This window comes from Myxine glutinosa, chromosome 8 (genome assembly GCF_964187855.1).
Source record: "Myxine glutinosa chromosome 8, kmMyxGlut1.1, whole genome shotgun sequence".
NCBI classification, from domain to species: Eukaryota; Metazoa; Chordata; class Myxini; order Myxiniformes; family Myxinidae; genus Myxine; species Myxine glutinosa.
In genome coordinates this window covers 13592612-13607789 of record NC_136268.1, presented here as the reverse complement: position 1 = coordinate 13607789, position 15178 = coordinate 13592612, and the positions used below count along the sequence as shown (strand labels likewise).

Here is a 15178-nt window from a genome sequence, read left to right as displayed (position 1 = left end):
ACACATTCGGTGTGATATCTGCTTTAAAAAATGATATTCATGATTGTGAGCAAAAAGATGGAATATCTAACGAGAATGTCCAGCTGTTGGCAGAGAAAAGGACATTACTGGCTGAAATTGTGAAGGAGCAGGCAAACGGATCTTTCGTCCGACTATGGATGGACAAAATCCAACTTGATAAACCAAACAAAGAGTTTTTCAATTTGGAGAAAACGGCCAAGATCTCTCGACAGATCCATCCATGCTTTGCGCTTTGCTGATGCTGCCAGATCCATGTTTTCTGCTTTTTTCTGATGCTGCCAGATCCATGTTTTGCGCTCTTCTGATGCTGCCAGATCCATGTTTTCTGCTTTTTTCTGATGCTGCCAGATCCATGTTTTGCGCTCTTCTGATGGTGCCAGATCCATGTTTTGCGCTCTTCTGATGGTGCCAGATCCATGTTTTGCGCTCTTCTGATTGTGCCAGATCCATGTTTTGCGCTTTTCTGATGCTGCCAGATCCATGTTTTCTGCTTTTTTCTGATGCTGCCAGATCCATGTTTTGCGCTCTTCTGATGGTGCCAGATCCATGTTTTGCGCTCTTCTGATGATGCCAGATCCATGTTTTGTGCTTTTCTGATGCTGCCAGATCCATGTTTTCTGCTTTTTTCTGATGCTGCCAGATCCATGTTTTGCGCTCTTCTGATGGTGCCAGATCCATGTTTTGTGCTCTTCTGATGGTGCCAGATCCATGCTTTGTGCTTTTCTGATGCTGCCAGATCCATGTTTTCTGCTTTTTTTCTGATGCTGCCAGATCCATGTTTTGCGCTCTTCTGATGGTGCCAGATCCATGTTTTGCGCTCTTCTGATGGTGCCAGATCCATGCTTTGCACTTTTCTGATGGTGCCAGATCCATGTTTTGCGCTCTTCTGATGCTGACATATCCCAAATCTGATGACTGAAATATCCCAAAGACCAAAAATAATCAAAAAGAAGACCAAAAAGTCCCTGAAAACCCAAAATACCCCGAAGACCCTTAATGACCCCACAGAACCAAACAATCCAAAACACTAAAAAGACCCTGAGGACCCAGTGGAAACGAAAGACCCAAATTACCCCAAAGACACAAAATACCCCAAATACCTAGATGACTGAAAAGACTCGATGACCCCAAAGATCCAGAGGACCCAAAAGATTCAAATGACCCAAAAGACCACAAGGACCCAAATTATCCAGAGGACACAAAAGACCCAAAATATCCCAAGGATGCAAAAGATCTTGAACACCCCAAAGTTCCAAATGAACCAGAGGACCCAAAAGACGCTGAGGACTCCGAAGACCCAAAAGAAGAGTAAATATGTTTCTTACATTAGAATTACTAGGGCATGCCCGTACTATATCTATATCTAAAATTATATCCCCCCCCCCTCTATTTACATGAAATGGTTTGGTCCAAAGCGAACGGCTTGCGAGTACGGTGACAATCCCCCCCCTCTATTTACATGAAATGGTTTGGTCCAAAGCGAACGGCTTCGGAGTTTGGTAAAGAAATCGCCATAGCGTGCCCAAACGCGCAGGAAAGCGAAAGAATCGCAAATTTAAGGAAATGCCCGTACTTCCGTAAGGAAGAGAAAAGAAATGAAAAGGAAAAACATTCCAAACCGCGAGGGAAAACAACACGGCACGTCGACACAACAACGTGTCCTGTGATTGGCCGTACGTCGCTGCCAGTAGCTGCCCCCCAAAAAAAGCTTTCACCGTCCGGCGACTGAATTTAAGGGGAAAAATAAAACGCTCTTCGCTTAAAACAACGCCCTTCGCTCTGACTGAATTGGGACAATGTTTTTATGTTTTTAATTGAATTACTATCCGTAATGGCGCACGCTCTCACGGGAGCTCCGGAAGGTCGTATATCGCAGTTACGATGAATCGCAAATTAGTTTTTATTTGTTTTAAAACATAGTTTAACGCCAACATAGCACCAACATAGTTTGCAAACGTGAAATAAATGAATACGCTCTCAAATGTGCCGTCCGAGGCAGAGTCTGTTCGCCACGTTCGGCACACGTGATAGCTCGCTGCTCTCTGATTGGTTGAATCGTTTTTTGGACATAGCTCGGTAACTGCTTGTCCGATTAATTTCAAACCTTGAAAAGGCACATCCTCGGGTCCCCAGCAATATACCTGGCAAGTTTCAAGTATATCGGACTGGTAGTTGTCGAGAAACAGCGGTCACAGACAAACATACATACAAACATACAAACATACAAACATACAAACATACAAACATACAAACATACACACAGAGATTGCTGGAATTATAGATAGATAGACGGTGGCTTGCAAACCGAGCCTCAATGTCGGCGTACAGAAGCTTTTTTTTTTTAATCACAATAAATACAAGGCACAGGGAGGTGACATTCGCTGAACGTGATGTGCAAAGTGCGCAGAGTAAACCGAGTGTGTATTTACGTCTATAGGATATCTAATAAATAAAGATGATATAAGCACTCTGACACTAGGCCCAGGCTTCAGACTTTGGCCCGCTCACATGGCTGCACCATCAAATAAACTGTTCCAACCCGTCATTTTTGATGTACTTTATACCAGTAGAAAATAAGGGGCATTCAAAAAATTTCGTGTGCATGCTGGACTACCCTTGTGAATTTAGGAGGAACCAAGTAATGCTCTAGAAAAGTTTATATAAAGGGGCGCCAATTTGATTTTTACACCTGCGTGAAGAAATAAATGTATATTTTTTGCCAGATGTAGGGCGCCCCTTTATATGAACTTTTCTTGAGCATTACTTGGTTCCTCCTAAGAACTCAAGGCTAGACACGAGTTTTTTTATTTTCTATAGTTCGGCATTTTCTACAAGCTATAGTCCCTTCTTTTCTAGAGTTTTCCACATGGCACACACCATATAAAGGGGTCTTTTCTATGCCCCTGGCATTCTTCCCAAGAATGGCAATGGCATTTCGTATTGCTGATCTGAGAGATGAACATCTTTCTGGACTGTAGAAAGAAGCCTTTTGTCCTCTAAGCTTCTTTCACCTTTGGCCTTCAACAGAATACAACTTCCATATACTCACTTGGGCATGCCTTACCAGATTGTTGTAGCTTTGATTATGCTAATCTTGAGAGAATGCGATGACTCACTCCAACATCATCGGTGTCTACAGCACTTTGGTCCACAATTCCTTCTCTTCCCCAACCCAGATCAGTCCTCTTACCATGTGGATCGTTGCTCGTGGGAGGAATTATGTCTCGAGGTGTTAAAGCTCGGGCACAGTTGTAACCAATAAGAATCCCAACTTCAGCATAATGGAGTGGTACCAGCTCGTTAGCAATTTTACGCAGGTGTGGGCATTTGTTTGTAACTTCTGGTGTTTGTATGAGACCTATAAGGTCATAATAAACTCAATATGCCAGGTTCCATGATTGGATAATATGCAGTAAGTTAGCAGCATCCCTAACAAGAGCGTTGGTGCTGCCGGAGCAGTGTCTTGGCATGGGGTATGCTGATTTGTTTACAATTGCGTTGTATGTGAATCATTTGGAACATTCTGTGATGCACAACTCCCTGACACCTGATGTTTATTTGGAACACTCTGTGATGCACAACTCCCTGACACCTGATGTTTATTTGGAACACTCTGTGATGCACAACTCCTGACACCTGATGTTTCAGGTGCACCCAGATCTAGCCCTTTTGACTCCCGTTCATTGACATCACCAATCAAATCAATCACCAACCCCCCCCCCCCACAAACCACACCTCACTCTGGCCCGAGAGTTACCTGTTTTTCACTGAAGTGAACTTTACTTTCTTAAATCTTGTTTTGAAAAATGTGTTTATTGCTTTGTGTAGTTCAGAGATTAGAATATGACGAATAAGTTGTCCTAACCCCGTACCTGATTGAATCGTTTCTTGTTTGTTCTCAACATTTGGAAGAGAAAGCTTTGTCAGGTGAGCTCTTGATTATTAATAAATAGAGCAAGTTTTGTAACGTGATCTGTTTGTTGGTGATCTATTGATTTATTAATAAATAGAGCAAGTTTTGTAAGGTGATCTATTGATTATTAATAAATAGAGCAAGTTTTGTAAGGTGATCTATTGATTTATTAATAAATAGGGCAAGCTTTGTAAGGTGATCTATTGATTATTAATAAATAGAGCAAGTTTTGTAAGGTGATCTATTGATCATTAATAAATAGAGCAAGTTTTGTAAGGTGATCTATTGATTATTAATAAATAGAGCAAGTTTTGTAAGGTGATCTATCGATTATTAATAAATAGAGCAAGTTTTGTAACGTGATCTGTTTGTAGGTGATCTATTGATTAATTAATAAATAGAGCAAGTTTTGTAAGGTGATCTATTGATTATTAATAAATAGAGCAAGTTTTGTAAGGTGATCTATTGATTATTAATAAATAGAGCAAGTTTTGTAAGGTGATCTATTGATTATTAATAAATAGAGCAAGTTTTGTAAGGTGATCTATTGATTATTAATAAATAGAGCAAGTTTTGTAAGGTGATCTATTGATTATTAATAAATAGAGCAAGTTTTGTAAGGTGATCTATTGATTATTAATAAATAGAGCAAGTTTTGTAAGGTGATCTATTGATCATTAATAAATAGAGCAAGTTTTCTAAGGTGATCTCTTGATCATTAATAAATAGAGCAAGTTTTGTAAGGTGATCTATTGATTATTAATAAATAGAGCAAGTTTTGTAAGGTGATCTATTGATTATTAATAAATAGAGCAAGTTTTGTAAGGTGATCTATTGATTATTAATAAATAGAGCAAGTTTTGTAAGGTGACCTATTGATCATTAATAAATAGAGCAAGTTTTGTAAGGTGATCTATTGATTATTAATAAATAGAGCAAGTTTTGTAAGGTGATCTATTGATCATTAATAAATCGAGCAAGTTTTGTAAGGTGATCTATTGATCATTAATAAATAGAGCAAGTTTTGTAAGGTGATCTATTGATCATTAATAAATAGAGCAAGTTTTGCAACGTGATCTGTTTGTAGGTGATCTACTGATCATTAATAAATAGAGCAAGTTTTGTAAGGTGATCTCTTGATCATTAATAAATAGAGCAAGTTTTGCAACGTGATCTGTTTGTAGGTGATCTATTGATTATTAATAAATAGAGCAAGTTTTGTAAGGTGATCTATTGATTATTAATAAATAGAGCAAATTTTGTAAGGTGATCTATTGATCATTAATAAATAGAGCAAGTTTTGTAAGGTGATCTATTGATTATTAATAAATAGAGCAAGTTTTGTAAGGTGATCTATTGATTATTAATAAATAGAGTAAGTTTTGTAAGGTGATCTATTGATTATTAATAAATAGAGCAAGTTTTGTAAGGTGATCTATTGATCATTAATAAATAGAGCAAGTTTTGTAAGGTGATCTATTGATCATTAATAAATAGAGCAAGTTTTGCAACGTGATCTGTTTGTAGGTGATCTATTGATCATTAATAAATAGAGCAAGTTTTGTAAGGTGATCTCTTGATCATTAATAAATAGAGCAAGTTTTGCAACGTGATCTGTTTGTAGGTGATCTATTGATTATTAATAAATAGAGCAAGTTTTGTAAGGTGATCTATTGATTATTAATAAATAGAGCAAATTTTGTAAGGTGATCTATTGATCATTAATAAATAGAGCAAGTTTTGTAAGGTGATCTATTGATTATTAATAAATAGAGCAAATTTTGTAAGGTGATCTATTGATTTATTAATAAATAGAGCAAGTTTTGTAAGGTGATCTATTGATCATTAATAAATAGAGCAAGTTTTGTAAGGTGATCTATTGATCATTAATAAATAGAGCAAGTTTTGTAAGGTGATCTATTGATCATTAATAAATAGAGCAAGTTTTGCAACGTGATCTGTTTGTAGGTGATCTATTGATCATTAATAAATAGAGCAAGTTTTGTAAGGTGATCTCTTGATCATTAATAAATAGAGCAAGTTTTGCAACGTGATCTGTTTGTAGGTGATCTATTGATTATTAATAAATAGAGCAAGTTTTGTAAGGTGATCTATTGATTATTAATAAATAGAGCAAATTTTGTAAGGTGATCTATTGATCATTAATAAATAGAGCAAGTTTTGTAAGGTGATCTATTGATCATTAATAAATAGAGCAAGTTTTGTAAGGTGATCTATTGATCATTAATAAATAGAGCAAGTTTTGTAAGGTGATCTATTGATCATTAATAAATAGAGCAAGTTTTGTAAGGTGATCTATTGATCATTAATAAATAGAGCAAGTTTTGTAAGGTGATCTATTGATCATTAATAAATAGAGCAAGTTTTGTAAGGTGATCTATTGATTATTAATAAATAGAGCAAGTTTTGTAAGGTGATCTATTGATCATTAATAAATAGAGCAAGTTTTGTAAGGTGATCTATTGATCATTAATAAATAGAGCAAGTTTTGTAAGGTGATCTATTGATCATTAATAAATAGAGCAAGTTTTGCAACGTGATCGGTTTGTAGGTGATCTATTGATCATTAATAAATAGAGCAAGTTTTGTAAGGTGATCTCTTGATCATTAATAAATAGAGCAAGTTTTGCAACGTGATCTGTTTGTAGGTGATCTATTGATTATTAATAAATAGAGCAAGTTTTGCAAGGTGATCTATTGATTATTAATAAATAGAGCAAATTTTGTAAGGTGATCTATTGATCATTAATAAATAGAGCAAGTTTTGTAAGGTGGTCTATTGATTATTAATAAATAGAGCAAGTTTTGTAAGGTGATCTATTGATTATTAATAAATAGAGTAAGTTTTGTAAGGTGATCTATTGATCATTAATAAATAGAGCAAGTTTTGTAAGGTGATCTATTGATCATTAATAAATAGAGCAAGTTTTGTAAGGTGATCTATTGATCATTAATAAATAGAGCAAGTTTTGCAACGTGATCTGTTTGTAGGTGATCTATTGATCATTAATAAATAGAGCAAGTTTTGTAAGGTGATCTCTTGATCATTAATAAATAGAGCAAGTTTTGCAACGTGATCTGTTTGTAGGTGATCTATTGATTATTAATAAATAGAGCAAGTTTTCTAAGGTGATCTATTGATTATTAATAAATAGAGCAAATTTTGTAAGGTGATCTATTGATCATTAATAAATAGAGCAAGTTTTGTAAGGTGATCTATTGATTATTAATAAATAGAGCAAGTTTTGTAAGGTGATCTATTGATTATTAATAAATAGAGCAAGTTTTGTAAGGTGATCTATTGATCATTAATAAATAGAGCAAGTTTTGTAAGGTGATCTATTGATCATTAATAAATAGAGCAAGTTTTGTAAGGTGATCTATTGATCATTAATAAATAGAGCAAGTTTTGCAACGTGATCTGTTTGTCGGTGATCTATTGATCATTAATAAATAGAGCAAGTTTTGTAAGGTGATCTCTTGATCATTAATAAATAGAGCAAGTTTTGCAACGTGATCTGTTTGTAGGTGATCTATTGATTATTAATAAATAGAGCAAGATTTGTAAGGTGATCTATTGATTATTAATAAATAGAGCAAGTTTTGTAAGGTGATCTATTGATATTATTAATAAATAGAGCAAATTTTGTAAGGTGATCTATTGATCATTAATAAATAGAGCAAGTTTTGTAAGGTGATCTATTGATCATTAATAAATAGAGCAAGTTTTGTAAGGTGATCTATTGATCATTAATAAATAGAGCAAGTTTTGTAAGGTGATCTATTGATCATTAATAAATAAAGCAAGTTTTGTAAGGTGATCTATTGATCATTAATAAATAGAGCAAGTTTTGTAAGGTGATCTATTGATCATTAATAAATAGAGCAAGTTTTGTAAGGTGATCTATTGATCATTAATAAATAGAGCAAGTTTTGCAAGGTGATCTATTGATCATTAATAAATAGAGCAAGTTTTGTAAGGTGATCTATTGATCATTAATAAATAGAGCAAATTTTGCAAGGTGATCTATTGATCATTAATAAATAGAGCAAGTTTTGTAAGGTGATCTATTGATCATTAATAAATAGAGCAAGTTTTGTAAGGTGATCTATTGATCATTAATAGATAGAGCAAGTTTTGTAAGGTGATATATTGATCATTAATAAATAGAGCAAGTTTTGTAAGGTGATCTATTGATCATTAATAAATAGAGCAAGTTTTGTAAGGTGATCTATTGATCATTAATAAATAGAGCAAGTTTTGTAAGGTGATGTATTGATCATTAATAAATAGAGCAAGTTTTGTAACGTGATCTGTTTGTAGGTGATCTATTGATTATTAATAAATAGAGCAAGTTTTGTAAGGTGATCTATTGATTATTAATAAATAGAGCAAGTTTTGTAAGGTGATCTATTGATTATTAATAAATAGGGCAAGCTTTGTAAGGTGATCTATTGATTATTAATAAATAGAGCAAGTTTTGTAAGGTGATCTATTGATCATTAATAAATAGAGCAAGTTTTGTAAGGTGATCTATTGATTATTAATAAATAGAGCAAGTTTTGTAAGGTGATCTATCGATTATTAATAAATAGAGCAAGTTTTGTAACGTGATCTGTTTGTAGGTGATATATTGATTATTAATAAATAGAGCAAGTTTTGTAAGGTGATCTATTGATTATTAATTAATAGAGCAAGTTTTGTAAGGTGATCTATTGATTATTAATAAATAGAGCAAGTTTTGTAAGGTGATCTATTGATTATTAATAAATAGAGCAAGTTTTGTAAGGTGATCTATTGATTATTAATAAATAGAGCAAGTTTTGTAAGGTGATCTATTGATTATTAATAAATAGAGCAAGTTTTGTAAGGTGATCTATTGATTATTAATAAATAGAGCAAGTTTTGTAAGGTGATCTATTGATCATTAATAAATAGAGCAAGTTTTCTAAGGTGATCTATTGATCATTAATAAATAGAGCAAGTTTTGTAAGGTGATCTATTGATTATTAATAAATAGAGCAAGTTTTGTAAGGTGATCTATTGATTATTAATAAATAGAGCAAGTTTTGTAAGGTGATCTATTGATTATTAATAAATAGAGCAAGTTTTGTAAGGTGATCTATTGATCATTAATAAATAGAGCAAGTTTTGTAAGGTGATCTATTGATTATTAATAAATAGAGCAAGTTTTGTAAGGTGATCTATTGATCATTAATAAATAGAGCAAGTTTTGTAAGGTGATCTATTGATCATTAATAAATAGAGCAAGTTTTGTAAGGTGATCTATTGATCATTAATAAATAGAGCAAGTTTTGCAACGTGATCTGTTTGTAGGTGATCTATTGATCATTAATAAATAGAGCAAGTTTTGTAAGGTGATCTCTTGATCATTAATAAATAGAGCAAGTCTTGCAACGTGATCTGTTTGTAGGTGATCTATTGATTATTAATAAATAGAGCAAGTTTTGTAAGGTGATCTATTGATTATTAATAAATAGAGCAAATTTTGTAAGGTGATCTATTGATCATTAATAAATAGAGCAAGTTTTGTAAGGTGATCTATTGATTATTAATAAATAGAGCAAGTTTTGTAAGGTGATCTATTGATTATTAATAAATAGAGTAAGTTTTGTAAGGTGATCTATTGATCATTAATAAATAGAGCAAGTTTTGTAAGGTGATCTATTGATCATTAATAAATAGAGCAAGTTTTGTAAGGTGATCTATTGATCATTAATAAATAGAGCAAGTTTTGCAACGTGATCTGTTTGTAGGTGATCTATTGATCATTAATAAATAGAGCAAGTTTTGTAAGGTGATCTCTTGATCATTAATAAATAGAGCAAGTTTTGCAACGTGATCTGTTTGTAGGTGATCTATTGATTATTAATAAATAGAGCAAGTTTTGTAAGGTGATCTATTGATCATTAATAAATAGAGCAAGTTTTGTAAGGTGATCTATTGATTATTAATAAATAGAGCAAGTTTTGTAAGGTGATCTATTGATTATTAATAAATAGAGCAAGTTTTGTAAGGTGATCTATTGATCATTAATAAATAGAGCAAGTTTTGTAAGGTGATCTATTGATCATTAATAAATAGAGCAAGTTTTGTAAGGTGATCTATTGATCATTAATAAATAGAGCAAGTTTTGCAACGTGATCTGTTTGTAGGTGATCTATTGATCATTAATAAATAGAGCAAGTTTTGTAAGGTGATCTCTTGATCATTAATAAATAGAGCAAGTTTTGCAACGTGATCTGTTTGTAGGTGATCTATTGATTATTAATAAATAGAGCAAGTTTTGTAAGGTGATCTATTGATTATTAATAAATAGAGCAAATTTTGTAAGGTGATCTATTGATCATTAATAAATAGAGCAAGTTTTGTAAGGTGATCTATTGATCATTAATAAATAGAGCAAGTTTTGTAAGGTGATCTATTGATCATTAATAAATAGAGCAAGTTTTGTAAGGTGATCTATTGATCATTAATAAATAGAGCAAGTTTTGTAAGGTGATCTATTGATCATTAATAAATAGAGCAAGTTTTGTAAGGTGATCTATTGATCATTAATAAATAGAGCAAGTTTTGTAAGGTGATCTATTGATCATTAATAAATAGAGCAAGTTTTGTAAGGTGATCTATTGATTATTAATAAATAGAGCAAGTTTTGTAAGGTGATCTATTGATCATTAATAAATAGAGCAAGTTTTGTAAGGTGATCTATTGATCATTAATAAATAGAGCAAGTTTTGCAACGTGATCGGTTTGTAGGTGATCTATTGATCATTAATAAATAGAGCAAGTTTTGTAAGGTGATCTCTTGATCATTAATAAATAGAGCAAGTTTTGCAACGTGATCTGTTTGTAGGTGATCTATTGATTATTAATAAATAGAGCAAGTTTTGCAAGGTGATCTATTGATTATTAATAAATAGAGCAAATTTTGTAAGGTGATCTATTGATCATTAATAAATAGAGCAAGTTTTGTAAGGTGATCTATTGATTATTAATAAATAGAGCAAGTTTTGTAAGGTGATCTATTGATTATTAATAAATAGAGTAAGTTTTGTAAGGTGATCTATTGATCATTAATAAATAGAGCAAGTTTTGTAAGGTGATCTATTGATCATTAATAAATAGAGCAAGTTTTGTAAGGTGATCTATTGATCATTAATAAATAGAGCAAGTTTTGCAACGTGATCTGTTTGTAGGTGATCTATTGATCATTAATAAATAGAGCAAGTTTTGTAAGGTGATCTCTTGATCATTAATAAATAGAGCAAGTTTTGCAACGTGATCTGTTTGTAGGTGATCTATTGATTATTAATAAATAGAGCAAGTTTTGTAAGGTGATCTATTGATTATTAATAAATAGAGCAAATTTTGTAAGGTGATCTATTGATCATTAATAAATAGAGCAAGTTTTGTAAGGTGATCTATTGATTATTAATAAATAGAGCAAGTTTTGTAAGGTGATCTATTGATTATTAATAAATAGAGTAAGTTTTGTAAGGTGATCTATTGATCATTAATAAATAGAGCAAGTTTTGTAAGGTGATCTATTGATCATTAATAAATAGAGCAAGTTTTGTAAGGTGATCTATTGATCATTAATAAATAGAGCAAGTTTTGCAACGTGATCTGTTTGTAGGTGATCTATTGATCATTAATAAATAGAGCAAGTTTTGTAAGGTGATCTCTTGATCATTAATAAATAGAGCAAGTTTTGCAACATGATCTGTTTGTAGGTGATCTATTGATTATTAATAAATAGAGCAAGTTTTGTAAGGTGATCTATTGATTATTAATAAATAGAGCAAATTTTGTAAGGTGATCTATTGATCATTAATAAATAGAGCAAGTTTTGTAAGGTGATCTATTGATTATTAATAAATAGAGCAAGTTTTGTAAGGTGATCTATTGATTATTAATAAATAGAGCAAGTTTTGTAAGGTGATCTATTGATCATTAATAAATAGAGCAAGTTTTGTAAGGTGATCTATTGATCATTAATAAATAGAGCAAGTTTTGTAAGGTGATCTATTGATCATTAATAAATAGAGCAAGTTTTGCAACGTGATCTGTTTGTAGGTGATCTATTGATCATTAATAAATAGAGCAAGTTTTGTAAGGTGATCTCTTGATCATTAATAAATAGAGCAAGTTTTGCAACGTGATCTGTTTGTAGGTGATCTATTGATTATTAATAAATAGAGCAAGTTTTGTAAGGTGATCTATTGATTATTAATAAATAGAGCAAATTTTGTAAGGTGATCTATTGATCATTAATAAATAGAGCAAGTTTTGTAAGGTGATCTATTGATCATTAATAAATAGAGCAAGTTTTGTAAGGTGATCTATTGATCATTAATAAATAGAGCAAGTTTTGTAAGGTGATCTATTGATCATTAATAAATAGAGCAAGTTTTGTAAGGTGATCTATTGATCATTAATAAATAGAGCAAGTTTTGTAAGGTGATCTATTGATCATTAATAAATAGAGCAAGTTTTGTAAGGTGATCTATTGATCATTAATAAATAGAGCAAGTTTTGTAAGGTGATCTATTGATTATTAATAAATAGAGCAAGTTTTGTAAGGTGATCTATTGATCATTAATAAATAGAGCAAGTTTTGTAAGGTGATCTATTGATCATTAATAAATAGAGCAAGTTTTGCAACGTGATCGGTTTGTAGGTGATCTATTGATCATTAATAAATAGAGCAAGTTTTGTAAGGTGATCTCTTGATCATTAATAAATAGAGCAAGTTTTGCAACGTGATCTGTTTGTAGGTGATCTATTGATTATTAATAAATAGAGCAAGTTTTGCAAGGTGATCTATTGATTATTAATAAATAGAGCAAATTTTGTAAGGTGATCTATTGATCATTAATAAATAGAGCAAGTTTTGTAAGGTGATCTATTGATTATTAATAAATAGAGCAAGTTTTGTAAGGTGATCTATTGATTATTAATAAATAGAGTAAGTTTTGTAAGGTGATCTATTGATCATTAATAAATAGAGCAAGTTTTGTAAGGTGATCTATTGATCATTAATAAATAGAGCAAGTTTTGTAAGGTGATCTATTGATCATTAATAAATAGAGCAAGTTTTGCAACGTGATCTGTTTGTAGGTGATCTATTGATCATTAATAAATAGAGCAAGTTTTGTAAGGTGATCACTTGATCATTAATAAATAGAGCAAGTTTTGCAACGTGATCTGTTTGTAGGTGATCTATTGATTATTAATAAATAGAGCAAGTTTTCTAAGGTGATCTATTGATTATTAATAAATAGAGCAAATTTTGTAAGGTGATCTATTGATCATTAATAAATAGAGCAAGTTTTGTAAGGTGATCTATTGATTATTAATAAATAGAGCAAGTTTTGTAAGGTGATCTATTGATTATTAATAAATAGAGCAAGTTTTGTAAGGTGATCTATTGATCATTAATAAATAGAGCAAGTTTTGTAAGGTGATCTATTGATCATTAATAAATAGAGCAAGTTTTGTAAGGTGATCTATTGATCATTAATAAATAGAGCAAGTTTTGCAACGTGATCTGTTTGTAGGTGATCTATTGATCATTAATAAATAGAGCAAGTTTTGTAAGGTGATCTCTTGATCATTAATAAATAGAGCAAGTTTTGCAACGTGATCTGTTTGTAGGTGATCTATTGATTATTAATAAATAGAGCAAGTTTTGTAAGGTGATCTATTGATTATTAATAAATAGAGCAAGTTTTGTAAGGTGATCTATTGATTATTAATAAATAGAGCAAATTTTGTAAGGTGATCTATTGATCATTAATAAATAGAGCAAGTTTTGTAAGGTGATCTATTGATCATTAATAAATAGAGCAAGTTTTGTAAGGTGATCTATTGATCATTAATAAATAGAGCAAGTTTTGTAAGGTGATCTATTGATCATTAATAAATAGAGCAAGTTTTGTAAGGTGATCTATTGATCATTAATAAATAGAGCAAGTTTTGTAAGGTGATCTATTGATCATTAATAAATAGAGCAAGTTTTGTAAGGTGATCTATTGATCATTAATAAATAGAGCAAGTTTTGTAAGGTGATCTATTGATTATTAATAAATAGAGCAAGTTTTGTAAGGTGATCTATTGATCATTAATAAATAGAGCAAGTTTTGTAAGGTGATCTATTGATCATTAATAAATAGAGCAAGTTTTGCAACGTGATCGGTTTGTAGGTGATCTATTGATCATTAATAAATAGAGCAAGTTTTGTAAGGTGATCTCTTGATCATTAATAAATAGAGCAAGTTTTGCAACGTGATCTGTTTGTAGGTGATCTATTGATTATTAATAAATAGAGCAAGTTTTGCAAGGTGATCTATTGATTATTAATAAATAGAGCAAATTTTGTAAGGTGATCTATTGATCATTAATAAATAGAGCAAGTTTTGTAAGGTGATCTATTGATTATTAATAAATAGAGCAAGTTTTGTAAGGTGATCTATTGATTATTAATAAATAGAGTAAGTTTTGTAAGGTGATCTATTGATCATTAATAAATAGAGCAAGTTTTGTAAGGTGATCTATTGATCATTAATAAATAGAGCAAGTTTTGTAAGGTGATCTATTGATCATTAATAAATAGAGCAAGTTTTGCAACGTGATCTGTTTGTAGGTGATCTATTGATCATTAATAAATAGAGCAAGTTTTGTAAGGTGATCTCTTGATCATTAATAAATAGAGCAAGTTTTGCAACGTGATCTGTTTGTAGGTGATCTATTGATTATTAATAAATAGAGCAAGTTTTGTAAGGTGATCTATTGATTATTAATAAATAGAGCAAATTTTGTAAGGTGATCTATTGATCATTAATAAATAGAGCAAGTTTTGTAAGGTGATCTATTGATTATTAATAAATAGAGCAAATTTTGTAAGGTGATCTATTGATCATTAATAAATAGAGCAAGTTTTGTAAGGTGATCTATTGATTATTAATAAATAGAGCAAGTTTTGTAAGGTGATCTATTGATTATTAATAAATAGAGCAAGTTTTGTAAGGTGATCTATTGATCATTAATAAATAGAGCAAGTTTTGTAAGGTGATCTATTGATCATTAATAAATAGAGCAAGTTTTGTAAGGTGATCTATTGATCATTAATAAATAGAGCAAGTTTTGCAACGTGATCTGTTTGTAGGTGATCTATTGATCATTAATAAATAGAGCAA

General features: G+C 31.2%; 1 protein-coding gene across 1 annotated transcript in view; it reads left to right on the top strand.

The window, feature by feature from the left end:
- Positions 1–3847: 3847 nt before the first annotated feature.
- Positions 3848–15178, top strand: part of LOC137432197 (xanthine dehydrogenase/oxidase-like) — a 289186-nt gene continuing 277855 nt past the window's right edge. The window contains exon 1 of the mRNA XM_078782947.1: positions 3848–3948. The gene's annotated coding sequence lies outside the window, so the exon portion shown is untranslated. The remainder of the gene's footprint in view (positions 3949–15178) is intronic.